The 7,144-nt window shown below is 40.7% G+C and overlaps 1 pseudogene; it reads right to left on the reverse strand.

Moving 5' to 3' along the window:
* Positions 1-2,056: 2,056 nt before the first annotated feature.
* LOC124985733 (UBX domain-containing protein 2A-like) lies at positions 2,057-2,831 on the reverse strand (annotated as a pseudogene).
* Between the last annotated feature and the right edge of the window lie 4,313 nt (positions 2,832-7,144).

Below are 7,144 nucleotides of genomic sequence, written 5' to 3' on the forward strand. Positions count from 1 at the left end.
TTATTTTTTTCCTTCCCCCCCACCCCTCCCACCTCTCTTTTCCCTCTATACAGTCCCTCCTTCCTCCATTCTTGCCCCCCTCCCACCCCCCATTATATGTCATCATCCGCTTATCAGCGAGATCATTCGTCCTTTGGTTTTTTGAGATTGGCTTATCTCGCTTAGCATGATATTCTCCAATTTCATCCATTTGCCTGCAAATGCCATAATTTTATTATTCTTTATAGCTGAGTAATATTCCATTGTATATATATATACCAGTTTCTTTATCCATTCATCAATTGAAGGACATCTAGGTTGGTTCCACAGTCTGGCTATTGTGAATTGAGCAGCTATGAACATTGATGTGGCTGTATCTCTGTAGTATGCTGATTTTAAGTCCTTTGGGTATAGGCCAAGGAGTGGGATAGCTGGGTCAAATGGTGGGTCCATTCCAAGTTTTCTAAGGAATCTCCACACTGCTTTCCAGAGTGGCTGCACTAATTTGCAGTCCCACCAGCAATGTATGAGTGTACCTTTTTCCCCTCATCCTCTCCAACATCTATTGTTGCTTGTATTCTTGATAATCGCCATTCTAATTGGGGTGAGATGGAATCTTAGTGTAGTTTTGATTTGCATTTCTCTTATTACTAAAGATGGTGAACATTTTTTCATATGTTTGTCGATTGCTTGTAGATCTTCTTCTGTGAAGTGTCTGTTCATATCTTTAGCCCATTTGTTGATTGGGTTATTTGTATCCTTCGTGTAGAGTTTTTTGAGTTCTTTATATATTCTGGAAATTAGTGCTCTATCTGAAGTATGAGTGGCAAAGATATTCTCCCACCCTGTAGACTCTCTCTTCGCATTGCTGATAGTTTCCTTTGCTGACAGAAAGCTATTTAGTTTGAATCTATTCCAGTTATTGATTCTCGCTTTTATTTCTTGTGCTATGGGAGTCCTGTTAAGGAAGTCTGATCCTAAGCCAACAAGGTGAAGATTTGGACCTACTTTTTCTTCTATAAGATGCAGGGTCTCTGGTCTGATTTCAAGGTCCTTGATCCATTGTGAGTTGAATTTTGTGCAGGGTGAGAGATAGGGGTTTAGTTTCATTCTGTTGCATATGGATTTCCAGTTTTCCCAGCACCATTTGTTGAAGAGGCTATCTTTTCTCCATTGCATATTTTTGGCCCCTTTGTCTAGTATTAGAAAATTGTATTTACTTGGGTTTGTGTCAGTGTCCTCTATTCTGTACCATTGATCTACCTGTCTATTTTGGTGCCAATACCATGCCATTTTTGTTACTATAGCTTTGTAGTATAGTTGAAGTTCTGGTATTGCAATACCCCCTGTTTCATTCTTCCTGCTAAGGATTGCTTTAGCTATTCTGGGTTTCTTATTCTTCCAGATGAATTTCACGATTGCTTGCTCTATTTCTGTAAGGTACATCATTGGGATTTTAACTGGAAATTGCATTGAATCTGTATAGCACTTTTGGTAGTATGGCCATTTTGACAATATTAATTCTGCCTATCCAAGAACATGGGAGATCTTTCCATCTTCTAAGGTCTTCCTCAATTTCGGTGAAATGTCTTTCTACCCTTCATGATTATATCTCAGTTATAAAACAATTACACTGATGCTTTTAACCTGTCATGTATAATTTCTTAATATATTGCTATTTAAAAACTCTGAGATAGCTAACATTTAAATAAATACCTGCTATTTAGAAATGTTTCAATGATTAAAACTGTGAACATTTTTTATTCATTTATACATATTAAGATTCTAAATGATGGAGCTACTTAATATATGTTGAATAACTGGTTTTTGAAATTAAGTACATTTTTCTTTTTGAGTAGCCTTCTGGGAAAAGTACATTAAATATCATTAAATGTAGCTTCCAGCCATGTTACTTTCTTAATTTGAAATTATTCAAAAGTCTTCTCCTCAGAAGCAGTAAACAGCACTCACACCAACAGCCCAGTGAATCCAACAGGTCCTTCCTCCCATTTTTGCATGTCCACGTCCAACCATCATTTCTCTGTGAAATTTCTACTTTGTCTCTTAAAAATCAATACTACAAAAACTCTCTACGAGGTTCGACAGTTTTTTTGAGTCTCTGAATAATTACAGCATTCTGTAAATCTGCTTCTTCTACTGTGAGGGTCTCATCTAGCAATCTGAGGAAAGGAAGAGCAGTCGCCAGGGAAAAGGGAGGACTTCTTTGAGGTCCTTGGTATTTTTCAATGAAGTCTTTGATGTGGCTTACCCTATGAGATGTATTGAATTTCTGAACAGTCCTTTTCCCATTGGCTAACCAGATCTGTATATTAGTGATGGGTTCCAAGTTGTTCAGTGAAACGGTGGACAGATTATTTTTATTTTCAACTTCAATACTCTTTGCTTTACAAACAATTTTTGGTGTGGCACTTCCCAGTCTATGACCCTGCCCTGAGAAGGGCTGGAACACAGGCTTTGTAGATATACATAGTTCACTTTTCTTGTCTTCAACTTTAACATCCACCTCTTCTTTGTCAAAAATTACTTGTAATTCTGAAGGCGATTCCCCCTTTTTGATAGAGTTCAGAAACTGCTGACTTGCACCATCAGAATAACTTCTAAAATCATCATTGACTGTGAATCCATTTTTCCATGATTTTATACTTACATCTACCTCTTTCTTCTGTTCAGTGGGGGACAAGCATTTGGCACCAATCTTCTGAACTTCCTCAAAAAGGCTGTCAACAAAATATTCAATTTGTTTGTTGATTATCACTAAGAGGTTGATTGTTGGATCCTGTTTCAGAAACCCACTTCTCTTTTATACTTCCACGATTATCAACTTATTTCATTCTCTTTGTGTTACTCTGGGCGCGGCCTGAGGCCCCGGCCTCTATTCGCCCAGGGTCCGGGGGCACCACGGCTGCCGCTTGGCTGGAGCCCCACGGAGCCCGCATCGCCACCCCAACACCCTTTCAGGCTTTTCGCCCCGCAGCAAGGACCCAGCCCACCCTCCTCGGTCTCCACGGGGCGCTACGCGCCTAATCTTAACTTTTGATGTCATTTTAAGCTGAAAAGTTACCAGAATATTACAAGCAACTCCTACATGCCCTTGTTCTAGATTCACCCCTTCTTTCCATTTTCCCCATTTTTTAAATTGCCCCCATGCTTGCTCGTGTGCATGTACTCTTTCTTCCTCTCGCTCACATGTAGTATGCATACAGCCAGGCACGGTGACACAAGCCTATAATCCCAGTGGCTTGGGAGGCTGAAGCCAAGCTCAAAACCAGCCTCAGCAATTTAGCAAGGCCCTATCTCAAAAACACAAAATAAAAAAGGCTAGGGATGTGGCTTAGTGTTTAAGTGCCCCTGGGTTCAATCCCTGGTACCAGAAAAACAAAAACAAAAACACATACAGTACACTAATGAAGTCTTACCTGTCATCTAGTCTGACTTTAAAATTTTTTACTTTTTTTCTCGGTGCTGGGGATTGAACCCAGGGCCTTGTGCTTGCAAGGCAAGCACTCTACCAACTGAGCTATCTCCCCAGCCCTACAAATATGTAGGGCTGTATAGCATCAATAGATTGATGCTATAAAATTTATTGAGCTCAACTGTACAGTTCAAAGATTTTTGTTTGTGTATAATCATCACCAGAATCAAGTTTTGGAACATTTTCATGACCCCCAAAATTCTTTCATGCCAGTTTATGGATAATTTTTGAGACACTGGGTAAATGGTTTTCAAAATGTATAATTTTACTTTTTAGCCAGCAATGTGTGAAGGACCCAGTTTCTTCACATTTCACAGTACTACTTTTTTTTTTTTTTGTACTGGGGATTGAACCCAGGGGTGCTTAACCACTGAGCCACATCCCCAGCCCTTTTTCTTTATATTTTATTCAGAGACAGAATTTCACTGAGTTGCTTAGGGCATTGTTAAATTGCTGAGACTGGCTTTGAACTCTTGATCCTCTTGCCTCAGCCTCCCGAGCAGCTGGGATTACAGGCAGGTGCCACCCTGTCTGACTTCATAATACACCTTAATAAAGTGATATGGCCAGTTATTGGTGACAAGTTCTGCTTCCTCAAATGTTGAAGTTTGATAAGCGCCGAGACAAGTGTAGATAGCAGGTTTTATTTAAAAAGTACTAGCACAGACTTCTCCTGGGAGGGAGAAGGGGGCCATAGCTGGTGTCCTGGTATCCCAAGACGTGAGAGTGTCTGCCCCTTTTATACATTTTAGACTTTCTTTGTTCTCCTGCTCTCTTCCCCCTTATCTCTCTCCTTCCTGACTAGTCCCAGGAGATGTGGGTGGGATAGCCAAAATGTGAGAAACAGATGGGCATTGGGAAGAACCAAATGGAGTGATCCAGGCAGGAAGCAGCCTACGAGGCATTAACATCTCCCTGTCTGCAACCTTTTGGGAAAGGTGGTCCAGGCCCGTAATCCTGGTAATCAAAGCGCTCTGGAGACATTGACATTTCCATTTCCCAGGGGTGGTTCCAGCTTCCCTGACTCAATCGGCCTCCATTTTCTTGATCCAACCAGATCACCTATCTACACTGCCTGTCTTTAATTCTGGCTTTAGTAGTAGTCTACCCTTTTGATTATGGCCATGCTAATGAACATAAAGCGGTGTCTCACACCACTCCTGTTCAACTTATCCAAAAGATAATATCACCCAGATTAAATTATCGTGGATAATTTGCATCTCTCTAGTGATTTACGATGTTGAATATCTTCTATGCTTATTTTATATCTTTGGAGAAATGTCTATTCAAATAGTCTCTTTGGAGAAAGGTCTGTTCAAATCTTTTACCCTTTTTTAGTTGAGATGTAGATCTTAATTATGAGTTATAAGTGAACATATATTCTGAATGAAAATCCTTTATCAGATAGACCTTGCCTTTCTATCCAGTCTGATAATCTGCCATTTCACTGGGATGTGTGTTCATGTCGGGGTTTCGGCCGGACCCCTGGCCCTAGGTGTGGCAAGGCTAAGATGGCGCCTGGCAGTGAGCCAGAGCAATTAACTTTTGCACAAACAACTGACATTATTTTGAGGAAGTTCCAGGGATTGGCTAAGCTCCCTGATGGACAGTACAGGTCCACTATATGCCTGCCTTCGCTGCCTGTATCTGTTAATGCTCTCCCCTCGTGCGAAAATGCTGATTGGTTACAAGTACTGTATATATTGGAGTGTAAGTTCCACAAAGAGGAGGACAAAGAAAGAACTATGAGGAAGAAGCGCGCAAAATAAAGAGCTCAAAAGAACCAGGTTTGCGTCTTGTCTCTCTGCGGGCAGGGAGCGCGACAAATGGTGCCGAAACCCGGGATCCAAAGAACATAAACTTTTCACAGACAAGGGTAAGTTAAGTGGTAAGTAATAAAGTAATAAAATAATAAAGCAATAAAGTAATAAAGTAAGTAAGGCTAGAAAGCCCGGTAGCAGAGAAATATTAATAGGCTTTAAGCCCGGTAGCAGAGAAATATTAATAGGCTTTAAGCCCGGTCGCAGAGAAATATTAATAGGCTTTAAGCCCGGTAGCAGAGAAATATTAATAGGCTTTAAGCCCGGTCGCAGAGAGATATTAATAGGCTTTAAGCCCGGTCGCAGAGAGATATTAATAGGCTTTAAGCCCGGTAGCAGAGAGATATTAATAGGCTTTAAGCCCGGTCGCAGAGAAATATTAATAGGCTTTAAGCCCGGTCGCAGAGAAATATTAATAGGCTTTAAGCCCGGTCGCAGAGAAATATTAATAGGCTTTAAGCCCGGTCGCAGAGAAATATTAATAGGCTTTAAGCCCGGTCGCAGAGAAATATTAATAGGCTTTAAGCCCGGTCGCAGAGAAATATTAATAGGCTTTAAGCCCGGTAGCAGAGAAATATTAATAGGCTTTAAGCCCGGTCGCAGAGAGATATTAATAGGCTTTAAGCCCGGTCGCAGAGAGATATTAATAGGCTTTAAGCCCGGTCGCAGAGAGATATTAATAGGCTTTAAGCCCGGTCGCAGAGAAATATTAATAGGCTTTAAGCCCGGTCGCAGAGAAATATTAATAGGCTTTAAGCCCGGTCGCAGAGAAATATTAATAGGCTTTAAGCCCGGTCGCAGAGAGATATTAATAGGCTTTAAGCCCGGTCGCAGAGAGATATTAATAGGCTTTAAGCCCGGTCGCAGAGAGATATTAATAGGCTTTAAGCCCGGTAGCAGAGAGATATTAATAGGCTTTAAGCCCGGTCGCAGAGAGATATTAATAGGCTTTAAGCCCGGTCGCAGAGAGATATTAATAGGCTTTAAGCCCGGTCGCAGAGAGATATTAATAGGCTTTAAGCCCGGTCGCAGAGAGATATTAATAGGCTTTAAGCCCGGTCGCAGAGAGATATTAATAGGCTTTAAGCCCGGTCGCAGAGAGATATTAATAGGCTTTAAGCCCGGTAGCAGAGAGATATTAATAGGCTTTAAGCCCGGTCGCAGAGAGATATTAATAGGCTTTAAGCCCGGTCGCAGAGAAATATTAATAGGCTTTAAGCCCGGTCGCAGAGAAATATTAATAGGCTTTAAGCCCGGTCGCAGAGAAATATTAATAGGCTTTAAGCCCGGTAGCAGAGAAATATTAATAGGCTTTAAGCCCGGTAGCAGAGAAAAGATTAATAGGCTTTAAGCCCGGTAACAGTTCACAGAAGGCAGGTTCGTTGCCCGGTAAAATTAGTCTCAATTTATAAAAGGGTACCAAATTGTGTGTGTGGTGTGTTATTTTTGTGTTTGTTGTGTGGCTTGTTTGTGTCTTGGATCAATTCTTAATATTGTAAGAGATAATTGTTTCATGATTTTCTGCATTCAAACCTAACCTGATTTCTCAACCAGGCAAAAAAGGGGTTAAAAAGTCCTGGGTGATCCTCCCTCCCCCTGCCACATTGGAATGTGACTACAGCGTCTCAAGGAGAAAAGGGGGGTAACCTAAAGATAAGAAGAAAAGAAGAAAAAAAGTGTCCGTTTTAAATTCCTGGGCCGCTGCATAAAACTGATTTATTCTTCAGGATTCTTGTTTTGTTTTGTTTTGTTTTTTCTTTAATGCTGTATTTTTGAGCTCATAATTTTAATCCTACATACCTAGGTTAATGATTTTATTTTTGATCAGTTCTATTTTTTATTCAACTGAAGT

Source organism: Sciurus carolinensis, chromosome 5 (genome assembly GCF_902686445.1).
Source record: "Sciurus carolinensis chromosome 5, mSciCar1.2, whole genome shotgun sequence".
NCBI lineage: Eukaryota > Metazoa > Chordata > Mammalia > Rodentia > Sciuridae > Sciurus > Sciurus carolinensis.